The sequence below is a fragment of the Adiantum capillus-veneris genome, chromosome 13, assembly GCF_014529385.1.
Source record: "Adiantum capillus-veneris isolate H3 chromosome 13, ASM1452938v2, whole genome shotgun sequence".
Classification (NCBI taxonomy): Eukaryota; Viridiplantae; Streptophyta; class Polypodiopsida; order Polypodiales; family Pteridaceae; genus Adiantum; species Adiantum capillus-veneris.
The window spans coordinates 71,632,563-71,654,116 of record NC_140943.1 but is presented as its reverse complement, the minus strand read 5'-3'; the positions used below and the strand labels follow the sequence as shown (position 1 = coordinate 71,654,116).

The 21,554-nt window shown below is 46.6% G+C and overlaps 1 protein-coding gene across 2 annotated transcripts in view; it reads left to right on the top strand.

Moving 5' to 3' along the window:
- Positions 1-21,554, top strand: part of LOC147444234 (DNAJ heat shock N-terminal domain-containing protein) — a 93,881-nt gene that overhangs the window by 6,322 nt on the left and 66,005 nt on the right. The gene's annotated exons all lie outside the window — the stretch shown is intronic.

Here is a 21,554-nt window from a genome sequence, read left to right as displayed (position 1 = left end):
TGTGCTCTTGTGTCTCAGTCGTGGTCGTCTCTATCTCCCGAGCTCAGTCACCCTGTCAATGAGGGTGCCTTTGGTATGAATGTGGGTACAACTCTGAGCTGGTGGTTGGTCTCCTGGCTCCATCGATCCAAAGAAATCTGTGATCTGTCTCTGTGACTGTCGTACTCCACGTCTCCTTAGCAGACTTTCTCTATATCGATGTAGCTCAAGTAGATATAAGCCAAGGCATCTCTGATCCTGATACCTCATGACTCTATCTAGGGGTCCAAAACCCTCCCTGAATAAGCAATGGAAGCGCCCTCGTATCTCATAATACACAGTGCAATGGCATATGTAGTGTAGCTCTCTCTCTGGCTCTCTATCGCATAGTTGGCATATCCTATACTCCGGTGGTATCCCTCTGAATCTACCCGTCTCAATCTCCAGCTGGTGTGAGGATGTGCGAATCTGACCAATTGCACATCGCAGACCATGAGACAAATGAGTGTCCATGTAGCTCGGACGAATCACAAATCTATCTCATGAAAGTTGGAGAAGATGCTCTTTGTAGAAAGCCATCTTCGTGCCCAACTCCTGCATTGGCTCTACCCATGTCCTCCTGGTGTCCAACTGTATAAGATCCTGACGAATGAGTCTAGTGATCTCCGTCCGTGTGACTGGCAGTGAGGGTGCATCCGGGGAATACTGAAAAGGAGGCAGTCTATCCATGCTGAAACCATGCCTCTGAAACCATGAGGTCATCTGCACATACCAACATGATGCGTCTCCCTACATCGCTAACTGTCTAGAGGACTCAAGAGCCAATCTAGTATATTTGCCTCTATGTGTATCCCATAGACTCTGCATAAAGGACACTGATCTGGTAAGAGCCTCAATCTCTATAGGAGGGGCGGCTACCTCCGCTCGAATAATCGCATGTGGTACGGAGGCCTTGGCTCTAATCATCCCGGATATCATAAGGTCTCTCCATGCTCCTCCAACTGTCATGATTCATAGATGGTCCCCAAACCTGGACCCCATAAAGCATAGCTGAAGCAACCAAAGTATCAAAGAGCCATAGCTTTGTTCGTGGTTTTTGAAACTGAACCTGCGAACACATCCTCTCTAGCCCTCCCAATGCCGCATAGGCTTTGGACAGTCTAGTCTCTGCTGCTCTCCTCTGAGTAAACCTCAGTCCCGTGAATACCACCCCCTGATATGTATATGCATCTGTGTACTCCATAGTGTCCTGACTATATACGAGTATTGGTGCCGATCTCTTGACCCACTGTTATGTGGTGCTAAACACCATAACCTTGGTTTTACCAATGTTTACAGACAATCCACTATCCAGAGAGAGAGGGACCTGCTGCCCCTCGCTACCTTGCGCTGCTGCCCTTCACGACCTCCCCCGCGTGATGTTGCCCCTTGGTGTTGCTGCCATCTCTGTTCCTTGGAGGCTGTGCCCGCTGCCTTCCACCCCTGCCATGGAACAGACCTCTGCCACGGGTTGATCGCACGAAATACCTGATCTATTTCAGAGTGCTCATCACATCGGCAAGCATCTGAAGTACCCTCCAGCTTGCTGATCTGCGAACAAAAGATCGTGTAGAGTGCTTTCTGATTTATTCACTTGGTAGCTTTTTAGGGCGGAGTTTTTTATAGAGCTTTTCATGGCAGTGATGCTTTTTTTTGTTTAAAAATAAATAAATAAATCTAATGCCACGTGGTGGCTTCTGCGTTGAGATATTGCAAAAAGAGCCTTGGGCTCACCAAGTAAAAAAAGGTAAAATTTCCTTGTCGCGGACATATTACAACTCTGACGATGGTTTGATTCGGTTGAGTTCGAGCTCGGAGCTGCAGATTCGCACTCGTAGGTCCAAAGCGAGGAAGCGTTAAAGGTGCTGAGAGAAGCTTGTGCATGGCAGCATGAGATCCATCTTCGACCCGCTTTTTGTGTCGAACGCCTCCCCTGGCAGCCCTAGTTCGTTGCCCTCGGCAAGCACAAGCATCATAGGTGTCATTATCGGGGCATAGTATTACCAGGTTTTGTACCCTTATCTCAACCCTAGACTCATCGGAAGCAGGGTATGGTCAGAAGAAAGGAGGAGAAAGAAGAAGAAGAAAAGCAAGAAACACCACCATAGCTGGCCTTCCTCCTCTTCCTTTGCTTCCTCTATAGAGATCAACACATCAAGTGATTAAGGTAGGCAACTTAAAAAGCGAAGACATAGACAAGACTCAGACAATGAGGGCAATCACTCAAAGCACAGAAAACGAAGACATAGCATAGGAACCAGAAAGAGGCAAAAGCTTCCACAAAGAGAGGACCTGTTGGAAAAAACTCGCCATGAGAGTCCTACAGGCGATGATGGTGGCTTGCCAAGCCCCCAGGAAGTGGCCTCCACCATGCTATGCAAACTCCGAGAGCTTGCCAATGATTTGGAACAGGTTTGGTTTTTACAAATTTGGATCATTGGTAAGAGGTTTGTTTTTGACAAATTTGTGGGCACATACATATGCGTATGCTCAAGTACGACAATCTACTTGTATGGGTGCTTGTGTGTGTGCAGGACTATGCATGCATTCGTACACACACACACACACACACACACACACACACACACACACACACACACACACACACACACACACAGAGAGAGAGAGAGAGAGAGAGAGAGAGAGAGAGAGAGAGAGAGAGAGAGAGAGAGAGAGAGAGAGAGAGGTGGACCTGCTGCCCCTTGCTACCTTGCGCTGCTGCCCTTCACGACCTCCCCCTGGTGCTGTTGCCTTTTTGTGTTGCTGCCATCTCTGCTCCTTCGTGGGCCTGCCCGCTACCTTCCACCCCTGCCATGGAACAGACCTCTCCCATTGGTTAATCGCACGAAATATCTGATCTATTTGACAGTGCTGATCACGTCGTCAAGAATCCGAAGTACCCTCTAGCTTGATGATCTGCAAACAAAAGATCACGCAGAGTGCTTTTTGATTTATTCACTTGGTAGCTTTTCAGGGTGGAGTATTTTATCGAGCTTTTCATGACAACGATGCTTTTTTTGGTTTAAAAAAATTAAAATAAATCTAATGCCACGTGGTGGCTTCTCTGTTAAGATACTGCAAAAAGAGCCTTGGGCTCACCAAATAGAAAAAGGTAAAATTTCCTTGTCGCGGACATATTACAACTCTGACGATGGTTTGCTTCGGTTGAGTTCGAGCTTGGAGCTGCAAATTCTCACTCGCAAGTCCGAAGTGCGGAAGCGTTAGAGGTGCCGAGAGAATCTTGTGCATGGCAGCATGAGATCCATCTTCGACCCGCTTTTTGTGTGAAACGCCTCCCCCGGCAGCGTTAGTTCGCTGCCCTCGGCAACCACAAGTATCATAGGTGTCATTATCAGTGCATAGTATTACTAGGTTTTGTACCCTTATCTCAACCCTAGACTCATGGGAAGCAAGGTAAGGTCAGAAGAAAGGAGGAGAAAGAAGAAGAAGAAAAGCAAGAAACACCACCGTAGCTCGCCTTCCTCCTCTTCCTTTTCTTCCTATACAAAGATCAGCACATCAAGTGATGAACGTAGGCAACTTAAAAAGCGAAGACATAGACAAGACTCGAACAATGAGGGCAATCGCTCAAAGCATAGAAAAAGAAGGCATAGCATAGGAACCAGAAAGAGGCAAAAGCTTCCACAAAGAGAGGACTTATCGGAAAAAGCTCGCCATGAGAGTCCAACAGACAATGATGGTGGCTTGCGAAGCCCCCAAGAAGTGGCCTCCTGCAAATTCCGAGAGCTTGCCAATGATTTGGAACAGGTTTTTTTTAATACAAATTTCAATCATTGGCAAGAGGTTCGTTTTTAACAAATTTGTGGGCACATACATATGTGTATGCTCAAGTACGACAATCTACTTGTATGGGTGCTTATGTGTGTGCAACTTGCAAGACTATGCATGCATTCGTACACACACACACACACACACGCACACGCACAAAGAGAGAGAGAGAGAGAGAGAGAGAGAGAGAGAGAGAGAGAGAGAGAGAGAGAGAGAGAGAGAGAGAGAGAGAGAGAGAGAGAGAGAGAGAGAGAGAGAGAGAGAGAGAGAGAGAGAGAGAGAGAGAGATGGACCTGCTGCCCCTTGCTACCTTGCTCTGCTGCCCTTCACAACCTCCCCCTCGTGATGATGTCCCTTTGTGTTGCTGCCATCTCTGCTCCTTGGAGTCCTTGCCCACTACCTTCCACCCCTGCCATGGAATCGACTTCTACCATGGGTTGATCGCACGGAATATTTGATCTATTTGATAGTGCTCATCACGTCGGCAAGCATCCGAAGTACCCTCCAGCTTGATGATCTGCGAACAAAAGATCGCGCAGAGTGCTGTTTGATTTATTCACTTGGTAGATTTTCAGGGCGATGTTTTTTATAGAGATTTTCATGGCAACGATCCTGTTTTTTTTGTTAAAAAATATAAAATAAAATCTAATTCCACCTGGTGGCTTCTGCTATGAGATACTGCAAAAAGAGCCTTGGGCTCACCAAGTAAAAAAAGGTAAAATTTCCTCGTCGCGGAAATATTAGTAATTACAACTCTGACGATGGTTTGCTGCGGTTGAGTTGGAGCTCGGAGTTGTAGATTCTCACTCGTAGGTCCGAAGCGCGGAAGCGTTAGAGGTGCTGAGAGAACCTTGTGCATGGCAGCATGAGATCCATATTCGACCTGCTTTCTGTGTTGAACGCCTCCCTTGGCAGCCCTAGTTCGCTGCCCGCGGCAACCACAAGCATCATAGGTGTCATTATCAAGGCATAGTATTACCAGGTTTTGTACCCTTATCTCAACCCTAGAGTCATGGGAAGCAGGGTAAGGTCATTTGAAAGGAGGAGAAAGAAGAAGAAGAAAAGCAAGAAACACCACCATAGCTCGCCTTCCTCCTCTTCCTTTTCTTCCTCTACAGAGATCAACACATCAAGTGATTAACGTAGGCAACTTAAAAAGCGAAGACATAGACAAGACTCAGACAATGACGGCAATCGCTCAAAGCACAGAAAAAGAAGGCATAGCATAGGAACCAGAAAGAGGCAAAAGCTTCCACAAAGAGAGGACTTACCGGAAAAAGCTCGCCATGAGAGTCCAACAGACGATGATGGTGGCTTGCCAAGCCCCCAAGAAGTGGCCTCCACCATGCTATGCAAATTCCGAGAGCTTGCCAATGATTTGGAACAGGTTTGTTTTTTTACAAATTTGTATCATTGGCAAGAGGTTTGTTTTTAACAACTTTGTGGGCACTTACATATGCGTATGCTCAAGTACGACAATCTACTTGTATGGGTGATTGTGTGAGTGCAAGACTATGCATGCATTCGTACACACACACACACACACACACATACACACACACAGAGAGAGAGAGAGAGAGAGAGAGAGAGAGAGAGAGAGAGAGAGAGAGAGAGAGAGAGAGAGAGAGAGAGAGAGAGAGAGAGAGAGAGAGAGAGAGACCTGCTGCCCCTCGCTACCTTGCGCTGCTGCCCTTCACGACCTCCCCTTGGTGATGTTGCCCCTTTGTGTTGCTGCCATCTCTGCTCCTTGGTGGCGCTGCCCGCTACCTTCCATCCCTGCCTTGGAACACACCTCTCCCATGGGTAGATCGCACGAAATATCTGATCTATTTGACAGTGCTCATCACGTCAGCAAGCATCCGAAGTACCCTCCAGCTTGATGATCTGCGAACAAAACATCGCGCAAAGTGTTTTTTGATTTATTCACTTGGTAGCTTTTTACGTTGGAGTATTTTATCGAGCTTTTCATGGCAACAATGCTTTTTTTGGTTTAAAAAAATTAAAATAAATCTAATGCCACGTGGTGGCTTCTCTGTTAAGATACTGCAAAAAGAACCTTGGGCTCACCAAATAAAAGAAGGTAAAATTTCCTTGTCGCGGACATATTACAACTTTGACGATGGTTTGCTTCGGTTGAGTTCGAGCTCGGAGTTGCAAATTCGCACTCGCAAGTCCGAAGCGCGGAAGCGTTAAAGGTGCTGAGAGAATCTTGTGCATGGCAGCATGAGATCCATCTTCGACCCGCTTTTTGTGTCGAACGCCTCCCCTGGCAGCCCTAGTTCGCTGCCCTCGGCAACCACAAGTATCATAGGTGTCATTATCAAGGCATAGTATTACCAGGTTTTGTACCCTTATCTCAACCCTAGACTCATGGGAAGCAGGGTAAGGTCAAAAGAAAGGAGGAGAAAGAAGAAGAAGAAAAGCAAGAAACACCACCATAGCTCGCCTTCCTCCTCTTCCTTTTCATCCTACAGAGATCAGCACATCAAGTGATGAACATAGGCAACTTAAAAAGCGAAGACATAGACAAGACTCAGACAATGAGGGCAAAAGCACAAAAAAAGAAGGCATAGCATAGGAACCAGAAAGAGGCAAAAGCTTTCACAAAGAGAGGACTTGTCAGAAAAAGCTCGCCATGAGAGTCCAACAGATGATGATGGTGGCTTGCCAAGCCCCCAAGAAGTGGCCTCTAGCATGCTATGCAAATTCCGAGAGCTTGCAAATGATTTGGATAGGTTTTTTTTTTTTTCAAATTTGGATCATTTGCAAGAGGTTTGTTTTTAACAAATTTGTGGGCACATACATATGCGTATGCTCAAGTATGACAATCTACTTGTATGGGTGCTTGTGTGTGTGCAAGACTATGCATGCATTCGTACACACACACACACACACACACACACACACACACAGAGAGAGAGAGAGAGAGAGAGAGAGAGAGAGAGAGAGAGAGAGAGAGAGAGAGAGAGAGAGAGAGAGAGATTTTATTATCGTCCTCGGAGGTCAAATATGACCTATGGGACCAAAGTTACATGTGATGTATTATGTGTATGGCTGATGAGTGACTCTCGATGCTCCAAAATTGTAGTGATGAGAGTCGCAATGGAGAGCCCACACTTTGGCTGGGAGAGGAAAGTGTGCAGGTCTAAGTTATGGCTGAAAATGTGAGAGAAGCAAGTTCGGATGTGATCAAAAGCTGAGCACTCTAGTAGTGTGTGGTACTCAGACTCTCGAACTTGCAGTGAGCATAATGTGCACAATCGATTTGACTCTTCTCCATTGCCCCAACGCCCTATCTCCCATCGAAGGAAATGGGAGCTAAGCCGAATTGCTGCGATAGTGCGTATCGCGGACAAGGGAATAGGCTCAAGCATGTAAGTGTGAGTACGGTTTCCTCTCTCAGCGAAGAACATGGTTTTGTAGTTGGGGGCAATATAGGTGGTGTAATGTATGAAGCGTGACCCACCGGATTTCTCCCAAGCCATAATACATTGGTGTTGTAGAAAAGCTTCATTCACTTGAGAGTCAATTGAAGCATCATGTAGCAAGTGTAATGCATCCCATCTCCCAAACCACTTCTTTATGTCTTGCATCCATCCCGTGCTCAAGATCTTGCTTTTATGCGTCTTTTGAACTTTTTTGCTTGCTTCCCATGCAATTGTAGGAAGTCGATGTGAGGGGTTTTGACGCATCTTTATCATGTACTCCACAACCCTTTCCATGCCCATAACCTCAATTGGAAGAGATCGCGACTCAAGAAGTAGGAGCATATATGGTGTTTGTGTCTTAACTTGGAGAAAGTTTGTAAGAAAACGCTTTTGGACATTCTCAAACTCTTTCCAAGTAGACTTTGAGATGCTCCCGCCCCACACTTCAACTCCATAAAGAAGAACCGGTGTCACCAATGCATCAAAAAGATACTTCTTGAGAACCCAACACTTTATGTTTCCCGCATTACACATGTTCTCAAATGGATAATATGCTCTCTTTCCCGCTTCCAAACGACGCATAGCACATTCATACCACTTGTGATTGGATGGAACCTCAAGGCCAAGGTACTTAAAGCTTTCAACAACTTCAAGTGTCTCGTTGTTGTACACAATGCATGGCTTCTCCTTATGGTTGGTTTTCACAAGCATAACCTTTGTTTTGGATTCATTTACAATCAGCCCACTATGCAAGCAAAAGTTCTCAAGGACAACCATAAGCTTTTGTGCATCTTCTAAAGTGTGTGCTAGAAGCACTACATCATCCGCATACAACAAAAGCATGATTACCGCATTGCAAATAGTGACCTCTTCAATGCCTTCTTCTTGCATAAAGTCAAGTACCATTTGTTCCAATTGATCGATGCATAGACCAAAGAGAGTTGGTGACAATGGACATCCTTGTTTAACCCCAATAGTGCTTACAAAAATTTCTGAAATTTCTCTTCCCATGCGCAATTGACAAATCACCTTCTCATAGATTCGAGAAACCGCAAGCATAAACTCACTTGGCACTTGGAGTTCTTCCATCCTTCTCCACAAATTGTTACGTGGAATCATATCAAAGGCTTTCTTAAAGTCCACAAAACAACAATACAATCGCTTGCCTTTCAACCGACTTTCCTCCATGAGAACACGAAGAGTGACAAGATGATCAATGGTGCTATGGCATCGACGAAAACCCGCTTGTCCCTTTGCACGCTTGTCATTCTCTTTAGCCCAATCACTCAATTTCATCTCCATTATGCGCCCAAACAACTTTGCCATAAGAGACCCAATCATTATAGTCCGGTAGTTGCTTACATTCTTTACATCCCCTCCTTTATGCAAAGGCTTAACCCAATTAGTACTCCAATCATAAGGCATACCATGTTGAAGTGCAAGGTTGAACATATCACACATCCACTCATGGGTAAAATCTCCCGTCCATTTGATCATCTCCGGCTTGATACCTTGAAGATCTCCCGCTTTGCGAGTGGCCAACTTTTCAAGCCCACCGCATACATCCTCAATAGTAAAAAAAGACGGCATACATGGGAGTGAACCATAAAATGGCATTTTTTCAGTATTTTCTTGCTCATATAATTGCCTACAATGTGTGTACATATCCACTAGACTCAAGTTACCAAAATTCTCAACCCGCTTGCCTCTCAAGTTTCTCCAAAATCTTCCACATGCATGTGCCTTTTCTTGGACTTGAAATTCTTGTTGCTTTACTTCCCATCTTCTTCTCTTCTTTTGAATCAATGCCTTGTATGTATGCAAATGACTTTGATAGTTGTCTTTGTCCATAGTTGCATCAAGCTTTATCAAGGACTTTCGAGCATCTTGACATTCTTTATCAAACCACCTTTTGCGTGATCTATCTTTGTTGATACCATGGAGATGCTTTATGGCAAAGCATTCTTCCGCACAAGAACAAATAGCTTTCTTGAAAGCTTCCCATTTAGTTTCCAATGGTGCATCACATTGAAGCTTTGTCATCCATAATTTTTTCTCAACCATTTCAATGTACATTGGTGCCCGTTTGAAATCCATACATAGTGATAACTTCTCTTTCCTTTGGCTGAGATTATCATGCTTAGTTGCTTCTCCACATGAAAGGTCAATACATAAGGTGCGATGGTCGGATTCCGGGGTCCATTGACCAAACATAAAACTCTTTATGCGATACATGATGGCTTCAGAGAGTAGCATATAGTCAATCACACTATCCCCATTATGTCTCCTACATGTAAATCCATTGGTTCCACTCCACAAAGATACACCATTGGCAATGAGCATACCCGTGCTATTACACATGTGTAAAAGTAACTTTCCATAGTGATCCGGCTCTTTCTCATCCATTGAAGTACGATCATACAAGTGAACTTCCTCTAACTCCCTTGAAATGTATGGCATATCAAATTGTTGAGTATCATGTTGGAATGTTTTTGTGCGAGCATTCATATCCCCAAATACAATAACATCACCTTCACCTTTGAAATAAGCAATGTCCTCTTCCAAATCAGAAAATGGTTGATCTCTATCCATGCAAGCATAAAAGGGAGAATCATGATGAGGAATGTAGCAACCGGCTACAAAAATGGGTGCTCTTTTTGGTGTCATAATTTTCAGCCATACATAACGTTTGTACTTGTCATCTTTCACAATTGATACAAAATCTTCCAATCCTTTCTTAACCATACATGCTAACCCTCCTTGTCCTCTTCGTTGCTTGAGATTCTTTGACCACATCAATGAATGTACATTGTAATCCTCCAAGCCGTTAATCCTTTGTGTATCATGCTCCCAAGTTTGAACAAGAAGTACAACATCGGCTTTGCTTGTTAGTTCATCAATGCCAACCCCCGCATTCCATGGGTATCCATTACAATTCCAAAAGCATATTTTCAATTGTAACTCGGTCTCATAGGTCACGCATTCCTATTTGCTTGAGAGACTTGCCTCCTCCTTGGGCACATCTTCTTCATGAGAGATCTCCTTGTTTTTATTATTCTTTTCCTCATATGCCTTGCGACGCATATTTTGTTGCTTAATAGTGCGATCTTCACATACAAAACATTTTGTATCCCTTAAATAGATCCAACTATTATCAAGGATAATCTTTCGCTCGGTCTCATCCGGCATGGTGCATACAATTGGCCGTTCTCCCGAGTGAGGAGCTCCTTGCTTCCCCACTCTATGTGCTCCATAGACCATAACTCCGGACATGCCAAAGTGGGTTTTGAAGAAATCTTCAATAACAATGGCAAGAGAAGGAGGTGTCTCTAACTTCTCTTCGGGAATTCCACGAATAACAATGATCTTGGAACGTCGCTCCCGTTCCTTCAACTCCTCCACATCCACATTCTCAACATTCTTTGTTTGAGCCATAGCTTGCATGAGTGAGGAGTTAGAAACCACATTGCTACCACATACATCAGCCCAAGACTTGTTTGTGCATACATTTTTCATGTCGCATACATCCCGGCTCATAGTGTCAAATTTCTCCTCTTTCCATACATGGTCATGCTCTACTTTGCTCATCCGCTCCTTCAAAGCATTCAAGTCCACAAGAGAGCGTTTACATTCCTTGACTTCCTCTTCAAGTTGCATCAAACGTGTTGTTTGCATCTCAAGTGTCCTCTTGAGATTCTCATTCTCAACCACAAGTACCCTTAGTGTGCCATTCTCCATTGCAAGTGCTCGTAAGTCTTCGCCTTGTTTGTTTACGGTCTCTTGCAATGATACCAAGTACGCCATGATCATGGTTTCCGATGTCGTTGGTTGGGTGGTTGTGTTGCTATCTCCACACTTAGGAGATTTTGGATCATTTTCCACAATGGTTGTGGACCTTGTTGAAGAAGAAGAACCCTTGCGAGTGCCGGAAGACATTGTATGTAAAATAGGAGATGAGAATCAATTTTGTTGAACCTGTTCACTTCGGAAATGCTGCTACAGAAACGCTTTCCATAACTCTGAAAATTTCTGTCTTTACATCAATGCGTAGAGGACGTCGTGCTCTTCGATTGAGGCTATAGATCACCCAAATCGGAGTTCGGATGAAGAAGTTATGATCAAAAGAGTGGACTGCTGTCTACTAGGTCAAAAAACGGCTGCACTGAGAGAGAGAGAGAGAGAGAGAGAGAGAGAGAGAGAGAGAGAGAGAGAGAGAGAGAGAGAGAGAGAGAGAGAGAGAGAGAGAGATGGACCTGCTGCCCCTTGCTACCTTGCGCTTCTGCGCTTCACGAACTCCCCCTCGTGATGATGTCCCTTTGTGTTGCTGCCATCTCTGCTCCTTGGAGGCCCTGCCCGCTACCTTCCACCCCTGCCATGGAACAGACTTCTACCATGAGTTGATCGCAGGAAATATTTGATCTATTTGAGAGTGCTTATCACGTCGGCAAGCATTCGAAGTACCCTTCCAGCTGTTTGATTTATTAACTCGGTAGATTTTTAGGGTGGAGTTGTTTATAGAGATTTTCATGGCAGCAATGCTGTTTTTTTGGTTAAAAAAATATAAAATTAAATCTAATTCCGCGTGGTGGCTTCTGCGTTGAGATACTGCAAAAGGAGCGTTGGGTTCACCAAGTAAAAAAAGGTAAAATTTCCTCGTCGCAGACATATTACAACTCTGACGATGGTTTGCTGCGGTTGAGTTGGAGCTCGGAGCTGCAGATTCTCACTCGCAGGTCCGAAGCGCAGAATCGTTAGAGGTGCTGAGAGAAGCTTGTGCATGGCAGCATGAGATCCATATTCGACCCGCTTTCTGTGTTGAACGCCTCCCCTGGTAGCCCTAGTTCACTGCCCGCGGCAACCACAAGTATCATAGGTGTCATTATCAGGGCATAGTATTACCAGGTTTTGTACCCTTACTCAACTCTAGACTCATGGGAAGCAGGGTAAGGTCAGAAGAAAGGAGGAGAAAGAAGAAGAAGAAGAAGAGCAAGAAACACCACCATAGCTCGCCTTCCTCCTCTTCCTTTTCTTCCTCTACAGAGATCAACATATCAAGTGATGAACGTAGGAAACTTAAAAAGCGAAGACATTGACAAGACTTAGACCATGAGGGCAATCGCTCAAAGCATAGAAAAAGAAGGCATAGCATAGGAACTAGAAAGAGGCAAAAACTCCCACAAAGAGAGGACCTGTCGGAAAAAGCTCGCCATGAGAGTCCAACAAACGATGATGGTGGGTTGCCAAGCCCCCAGGAAGTGGCCTTCATAGGCCGCCGGATGATGGCCATTGCGCCATCCCGTTATAAATAACGAGACGGTGCTGTGACCCCAGGCGAAGTAGGTGTCTCCCATATGGTGTCGGTGGTGGTATCACTAGAAATTCTCTCTGCCCCTGTGTCCTCCATGGTGGAGAGTAGCTCTGGGTCGTCGAAGTCGTAAATAAAAAACTGTCTACTCTGTGTCCTGGCATTGAAAATGTCACGTGACACATCTCAACCCTGTGTCCGTGGACAAGCTACACCATAGCAGGGTTCCCGTCAGTCTAGATTAGAAGTGATCTGGCACTTTTGTGAGTCTATTCGTAGACCGTGCATGCCCAATCACTTAGTGTAGATGCATATCCTTTGGTTGCACACTGCATAAGCATAAGCATTTCCATCAAATTCCATCAGAGTCAGTTTGGGATTTTTCAAGTGACTTTATCCCATTTTTCCCTATTTTTGACATTTTTCAGTTATTTATCAAGTGACTTTTGTTGGGAACTCAGTAGGGCAAATTGGGTAAGTTAATATATAAGCAAACCCAAGTTAGCACAATCGGGTAGATGAGCAAGGAGCACAGCAGGCTACCAAGCAACAGGTGTTCCCTCCCTCTCTCAGCAAGACCCTCCCCAAGCCAGCTTGGTGAGGCCCCTTCACCCGCAGCCATCAGCACTTTGGATCGCCATCTAGCCTCTCTCTCCCCTTGGCGTTTTTCTCACAGCAGCCATCGCCATAAAGTTCCTTTTCTTGGCGTTTTCCCCAACTCAGCCTATCGCCATCAAGCCCAGCCAATAGCGTTTTTGACTCAGCAATCTCAGCCAACCCTCAACGTTTTTACTAACGCTAGGCCTGCACAATCTCAGCGTTTTCAGCCACCAAAACGCAGCTTCAGCCCACAGCAAGGCAGCGTTTTCAGCCCTCGACCTCAGCCCCAAAAACGCAGATTGACCAGTGCAATACTCCAGCGTTTTTGTCAGCTATATGAGCCTCTTCAAAACAGAGAATTTCAGCCATCAAAACAACAGTAAAACAGGGAATTTCAGCCATGAGAAGCACCCCCAATATCACCCAGATCCTCAGCATTTTCCCCTTTGTGGACAGCAGATAGAAGAAGACCAAATTCAGCCCTAAAGTCATCATCGTCGTCATCGACATAGCCCCCATTTGCATCAGTCCATGCATCATCTTTGTACACCTTTGTGCAATCAAAGTTAGACCACTCTCGCCGACGAGAGTGGGGCCTTCGGAGGAGGGTTTTACAACTCTCGGGTGTCGTATCTCTCTTCTCTCTTTCTCTCAGTCTCATACACTTTCACGCACAGTATCCGTTCACTTTGTTTGTGATCATAGCACTTTCCATTAAGAACGGAAGGCTCTCCCTTCCATAAGAACTAAAAGGAACCTTGAGCACAGTTCGGAGCACTCATCTTGAGCAAAGCGCAACAATCATTCCGCTGCACCTAACAGAAATCCCCCGTGAGGAAGACTTCACCCAGTCTAGAGTACTCCATGATCTCCTCCCTGAGACATGCATATGGTGAGTGTGTATCATTCTCCTCCTCTCCTTCGTGTGTGTGTACCTCCTCTGTTTCCCCTCCACCTATCTGTGCAAACCGAGAGCTGCTAGGTGCAAAGTAGCATATGGCGATGTAAAGGATGTGCTCCTCAGATAGCTCAATCCGTATCCACATGTAGCATGCCTCTGGATCGGGTGCTACAATATATATCCTGCTATGAAGTGAGCGGCGGTAGAAGATTGCTACTCCGCCAGATCCTCTAGAGGTGTTGTGCAGTGTACACTTCCTATGTGTAGACTCCCACTGCTAGTCCTGTACTCGAGGTAGACCTCTCTCTGAGCTCTAGTGTGTCTGTGAGGAGAATGATGTCTCGACCGTGCATCACCTCTTCCAGTCTCCCTGGATGTGTCCACAAAGAGCCATTGCAGTTCCAAACTGCCATGTGTATCTCCTCGTATAGTGTCTCATAGGCCGCGAGTCCCTATGCTACGGCTTTGCCATCGATGATGACGCGACCGTCGCGATAGGAGGCTCGTTTTCCCTCTTTGCGCGCTTGTTGTATCCGAGGCATGCATGCTCTTCTATGCTCTACTTGCATCCTTGTGAGGTCATCATCTAGGTAGATGGGGGGGCCTGTGAGACCTCGTAAAATCACCCTCTTTCGGATGAAAAGGGTGCGTGCTTCCTCCGATGAAAATTGGAGGATAAGAGGCCTTTTCTTGGTAGGGTCTTTGCCGGCTCGCCAAGCTTTGGTGAAGGGGGTCGATTCCTCTATTTTGTATCCAAGAGTGGTGCATAAAGTCTTGCCATGCTTCTCGGCGGTGGAGTCCTTCCCTTCTTTGATGCCGGTGACTCGTATGTTGAGGCGACGGGCATGGCCCATTTTTTCCTTGATCGAGGGTGGTGGTGTGTACAAGGAGAGATTCTTCCTTGTGAGCATCTTCCTTGGCTTCTTTTTTTACGTTCTTCTTGACCACCTCTACCGACCCCTCCTTTGTGGCCTCGAGCTTGTCTTCCAAGCTTAATGTGAGAGCTTTGGTTAGCTCTTCTTTGATGGCCTCTTTGGTTTCGTTTTTGATCTCACCTTCCTCGGGGGTAATAGATGCAATTGAGGCCTTAAGGATGGCCATTTGTTCTTGCATCTCCTCCTCCTCCTTCCATCCTTCTTGGGCTTCCTTCCACTTGTCGAGCTCCTTCCTTTTCTCCTCGTCCTTGGCTTCTTTCCTTGATCCATTCTTCCTTTTCTCTATTCAAGGCGTCTACTTCCTTCTCGAGCTTGGAAAGACGGTTGATAATATTATTGATGGCGGAATCCGCCGTCTTCTTGTTCTCCTTGATGGTGGCGTTGAGCTTGTCGTCCATCTTGGTTAATTCTTTTTGGTCACTCCTCCTTTTGCCATGTTGGGGCTTTCTTGGTTCCCTCGTGGCTCAAGTGGTTGAAAGGCTCAAGTATTGGGGGGGTCATGGTGAAAAAAGGAGGGGGGGGGGAAGGGAAATGTGTGTGTGTGTGGGTGTGTGAATGTGTGTGTTTGTGGGTGTGTATAATGGGATGCGTGTGGATGTGATTGTGTGTGTGTATGTGTGTGACTGAAAATGGGTGAGTGGAAGGGTGTGTGTGTGTGTGTGGGGTGGGGGGATGTGGCGGGTGCAGGTGGTAGGCGCAGGGGGTGCAACAGCGGCAGCGCAACAGCAACAGCAACAACAACAACGATTAAAAAAGAGAGAGAGAGAGAGAGAGAGAGAGAGAGAGAGAGAGAGAGAGAGAGAGAGAGAGAGAGAGAGAGAGAGAGAGAGAGAGAGAGAGAGAGAGAGAGAGAGAGATTCCTTTCGGGTCTTTCTTTTCCTGTTTGCCAGTCTAGCCCATTCTTCATGGCGGCTTTGCCGGTCTCGAGTGCTATGCACGGCGCTCCATCACCACTTGCCTGTCGCATGGACTGTACTGGCGACCTGTTAACACGCATTGACTCCAAAATACAACACTTGGCACAGCATACCTTGGTTGGCCGGATGATTGGACAGTCTCCACCTCGCTCTTCTATACGTGATTGGTGTCAGACTGCATTAGGTACTACTCAGGGACGGGTCTCGGAGCTTACATTTCTTGGCAGAGGCATATTCATGGTATGTCTTTCAGATCCGGCCACCGCCTTAGCTCTCCTGGCTCGGTCTCCGATACTCTCTAATCGCAGGATGATATACTTGACGAGGTGGTATCCCGAGTTTACTACTGAGGAGTTTGACTTTTTTCATTCTTGACTTCGAGAAAGCATACGATCGTGTTGAGTGGGACTTTCTCGAAGGATCATTAGCCAGGATGGGTTTCCCCTCGCGATGGATCGCAGGCATTTCCGCTCTCTTCAGGACTGCCAGCAGTGCTATTACTATTGGTGGTCGTGTCAGTCGCAGTTTTGAGCTCTCTCGATCTGTACGACAGGGATGTCCTTTAGCAGCATATCTGTATTTGTTTGTTGGAGAGACTATGTCAGATTTTCTTCGTGCTCAGAGTCATGCATTTCGTGGCTTGACCATGCCAGTACCTTCAGCTCCGGACCTTATCGATCAGGAGTTCGTTGATGACACTATGCTGATGTTGCACTATTTGCTAGCAGCTCTTGATGCCATGCGGGAGGCCTTGGGGGTTTTTTGCATTGCCAGTGGTGCACGTATTATCTGGCATAAATCCTATGGGTTACTGGTTGGCAGTGATGACATACCTACTTGGGGGGTAGCTGATGGTTTCACATGGCTGCAGCTGGGTCAGACATGCAGATATCTGGGCTTTCGGTTGGATTTGATGTTTCCTTACAGCAGCAGTTTGCACCCGTACTACAGTCTATTCGCAGGAAGTTATGTCATTGGTCTTCACGTCATCTGTCGTTGGCTGGCCGTGCATTGGTCGTCAACCAGGTCATTCTGGCTACAGTATGGTATACGGCCTCTTGTTGGATGCTACATTCTGGAGTGATAGCTTAGCTCCGCAAACTAGTGCGAAACTTTTTATGGAGTGGCACAGATGGGACTACTGATACTCGTGCTCGAGTTCGCTGGTCCACGATTATTCGACCTAGGTCAGAGGGAGGCCTTGGCATTATTGATCCAGAATTACAGAGTCGCGTCCTTCTTACCAAGCTTATTGTTCGGGGTCTTTTTCCCGGCCAAGAACCTTGGAAGATGCTTCTTCAGGCCGCTCTTTGCACAGCAACTCCACGCCTCGGCACTAGAGATGGTCATACTTGGCATACAGGGTATCGTTTTCTCTTTACAGATGCCCCCTTGTCCACCCGCACTCTCTCACCCTTCATCCAATCACTGCTTCAGATTTGGGTTTCCATGCGACGAGCTCTCATACGCTCACCTCCCTCATGTCGTGAGGAGATTGAGCGCCAGCCTCTCATTTGGAATGATGCAGTTTTTGATTCTTCGGTTAACCCACCCTGTCAGCTTGGAGAGAGGACTCACATTGACTGGGCTGCTTGGGACACTGGCCTTGCTGCCTCTATGCGGTTGTTTCATGAGACGCGTATGCTGGATGCGGATTTTATAGCAGAACATTATGACATTGGTCGCGGGGTGACAGACAGACTTCTTGAGATTGACTCCGCCGTTCCTTCACAGTGGGATGCAGTCATGCGAGGCACGGTTCAGATGCCTCCACATAGTGGCTGGGAAGGTCTCTTTGCTCAGAGCACTCTCTTATTAGTTCGTTTAGACACCATGCTGTTCACAGTTGATTCAGACTCCTCTCAGGGGATTCATGCTAGATTGACATATGCTACCACCTCTCCGCACCTTGTCTACCCCGGCGCTCGATGGGAGGCCATACGAGTAGTTGGCTCTCGCGGGAAGCGTCGTTGTGTTGACCCTCGTTTCGCATCCGCTGATGCCGCCCTTTGGAGGCTTTGGGTGTGGGAGGGTAGTGCCTTATCTCAGCTTTATTGGGACCCAGGAGAGTGGCATTGGCCTCACTCTAACCCCACTGGTGCACATGTATCATTTTTTGAGTACACTGTCAGAATTGGAAGATTCGCATTGATGAGATAGCACCCAGAGCAGCCCACTCGTATGCGTTTCTGGTTACATTCAGGTCTCTCCCATGCCTATCTACTGCAGTTTTGGTCAGCCATCTGGGATTTACATGTGGCTCGTCGTATTTCTTTTTTCATGTGGATGATTGCACATGCAGGACTTCCAGTTGGGACTTGGCTAGCTACTATGGGTCATGATCCGTTATGCGCTCGATGTCCTTCGCGACTACATGAGTCACCTGCACACTGTCTTTGGTCATGCTCCTCTTCTCATATAGTGTGGCTACCAGTTTGCTTTTTACTTAGCAGAGCAGGTGTTCAGGATGGATTTCTCACTTGGGGCTTTGTCTCATGGTTGATGCCGATGCCCGGACCGCATCTTTTCTACGAGGGCTCAGACACAGATCCAGCTCTTATGCTTACCTCGACTGGTTATCGGCGAGGAACTTTGGCTATGTTACCACAGATCGCATGGCAGGGGGATCCTCAGACACGTGATGAAGTTTTTTTAATCATCACTAGCATTACACTATGGAATATTTGGAGAGCTCATTGTCTTCACATTCTCAGTGCGGCTCCACAGCTCCTTCAGGATACCCTTACTGTCATTTGGTTGGACATCATTCATACCCTGATTTGGCAGTGGGATTCTTTCTCAGGTACATCTAGAGCTGCCGAGGCTCGACGATTTGCCTTTCTTCGGCGTTGGGCCCGAGCTCCACTCTTTTTCACACTTACAGGTGGTCAGATTATATGGCATTATGCCCCCCCTCAGTGGTTTCTCCTCCACTCATCACACACACCACCATGAGATTGTACTAGTCGAGTTGTCACTATAGTGGCTCTCATCCTTACATTCAGCTTGTACACCCCACGTGACAAGCTATTTTGGCATCCGTTGGGGATTATATTGTACTCAGTAATATACAACCCTGCTTTTTCAAAAAGAGAGAGAGAGAGAGAGAGAGAGAGAGAGAGAGAGAGAGAGAGAGAGAGAGAGAGAGAGAGAGAGAGAGAGAGAGAGAGAGAGAGATGATATGATATGATATATTAACGTCTTCAAAAGGCCAAAATGACCTATGAGACCAGCTGATACAAAGTGGTGAAACTAGTACAATGTCTGAATACAAAAGTACAAAGGCACTGAATGCAAAAAATAAAAATGAGAAGTGAGTAGTGACAGTGAAAATGAAGTGTAGAGTAAGTTCTCAATGACACTCCGGATGTCGTGCTAGGATGTCCTTGATCCTCTGCTGAAGTCTCCGTTGATGGAGTGTGCTCCTGTGTCTCGGTCGTGGTCGCCTCGATCTCCCAAGCTCAATCGCCCTGTCAATGAGGGTGCCTCTGGTATGCACGCGGGCACAACTCTGCGCTGGTGGCTGCTCTCCTGGCTTTCCCGATCCAAAGAAATCTGTGATCGGTCTCTGTGACTGTCGTGTCCCATGTTTCCTCAACAGACTATCCCTATGCCGCTGTAGCTCAAGTAGATATAAGCCAAGCCATCTTTGATCCTCATACTTCATGACTCTATCTAGGGGTCCAAAGCCCTCCTTGAATAAGCAATGGAAGCGCCCTCGTATCTCATAATACACAGTGCAGTGGCATATGTAATGTAACTCTGTCTCTGGCTCTGTACCGCATAATTTACATATCCTGCTCTCCGGAGGTATCCCTCTGAATCTGCCCGTCTCAATCTCCAAATGGTGCGAGGATGTGCGAATTTGACCTATAGCGCATCGCAAACTATGAGACAAATGAGTGTCCATGTAGCTCGGACGAATCACAAACCCATCTCTCGAGAGTTGGAGAAGATGCTCCTTGTAGAAAGCCATCTTCGTGCCCAACTCCTGCACTGGCTCTACCCATGTCCTCCTGGTGTCCAACTGTATAAGATCCTGACGAATAAGTCTAGTGATCTCCGTCCGTGTGACTGGTAGTGAAGGTGCATCCAGGGAATACTGAAAAGGAGGCAGTCTATCTAGGTTGAAACCATGCCTCTGAAACCAAGAGGTCATTTGCGCATACCAACATGATGTGTCTCCTTGCGTCGCTAACTGTCTAGAAGACTCCAGAGCCAATCTAGCGTATCTGCCTCCACGTGTATCCCATAGGCTGTGCAAAAAGGACACTGATCTGGTAATAGCCTCAATCTCTATAGGAGGGGCTGCTAGCTCCGCTCGAATAATATCATGTGGTACAGAGGACTTGGCTCTAATCATTCGAGAGATCATAGATACCAAGGGCCTCTCCATGTTCCTCCACCTATCATGATCCACAGATGGTCCCCACACCTGTACCCCATAAAGCATAGCTGAAGTAACCAAAGTATCAAAGAGCCATAGCTTTGTTCGTGGTTCTTGAAACTGAACTTGCGGACACATCCTCTCTAGCCCTCCCAGTGCTGCATATGCTCTAGACAGTCTAGTCTCTGCTGCTCTCCTCAGAGCAAACCTTGGTCCCGAGAATACCACCCCAAGATATGTATATGCATCTGTGTATTCCAGTGTCCTGACCATATACGAGTGTAGGTGCCGATCTCCTGACCCATTGCGGAGTAGTGTTAAACACCATAACCTTGGTTTTACCAAGGTTCACAGACAATCTACTATCCTCCACAAAGCTATGTAATGCATCCAACTGTCTCTGCATGCCCTCCGGTGACTCTGATATCAACACAATATCATCAGCATATAGTAACAAAGGGATCCATGTCCCTGCTAGCTGAGCACCTCTGTCGCCTTCTCTGTCAATGTAGTGAGAAACCTCATCTACATACATACCAAATAGTGTAGGGGACAGAGGACACCCCTGCTTCACACCAATTGTGGAATGCACAATGTCAGAAATCCCCTCAGGAGTGCGTACGTGGTCAATCACTGAGCCGTATAAAGCCATGATCCCCCAAATGATCTCTGTGGGCACTCTCAACTCCTATAACCTTGAGAGTGCCCTGTAACCTGCGCATCAATCTGGCTCTCGGTACTGTGTCGAATGCTTTGCGGAAATCCACAAAGCAACAATACATCCGTCTCCCATGTGCCCTACCCTCCTCAATAATGGCTCTGAGTGTAAGAATATGGTCCAAGGTGGAGAAACCCCTCCTGAATCCAGCCTGTCCTGCTGCTCGTATGCCCTCATTTTCTGCCCATTTACTCAGTTGCTGCTCCAGGATGGACGCATACAACCGTGCTAATGTGTGCCCTACCATAATAGTACGGTAATTCCCTGGTACCTTGGGATCCCCTGCTTTAAAGAGAGGTACAATAGTAGATATACTCCAAGACCTGGGCAGTCCCTCACACATGACCCGGTTAAACAACCGCGCAAGAACCTCTGACAATAAATCTCTAGCATGTATCAAGTGCTCTGCCACCAAACCATCATGATCATATGCTCTCCTAGTCTTCATCCTGTCAATGGCCTTCTTCACCATCTCAGTGGTAAAGAAGGTACTGGTGTCTGGGCATGGCTCTGGGGGTCTGGTAGAGGCGGTTGCCCCGGTTCTGTATATAATGAT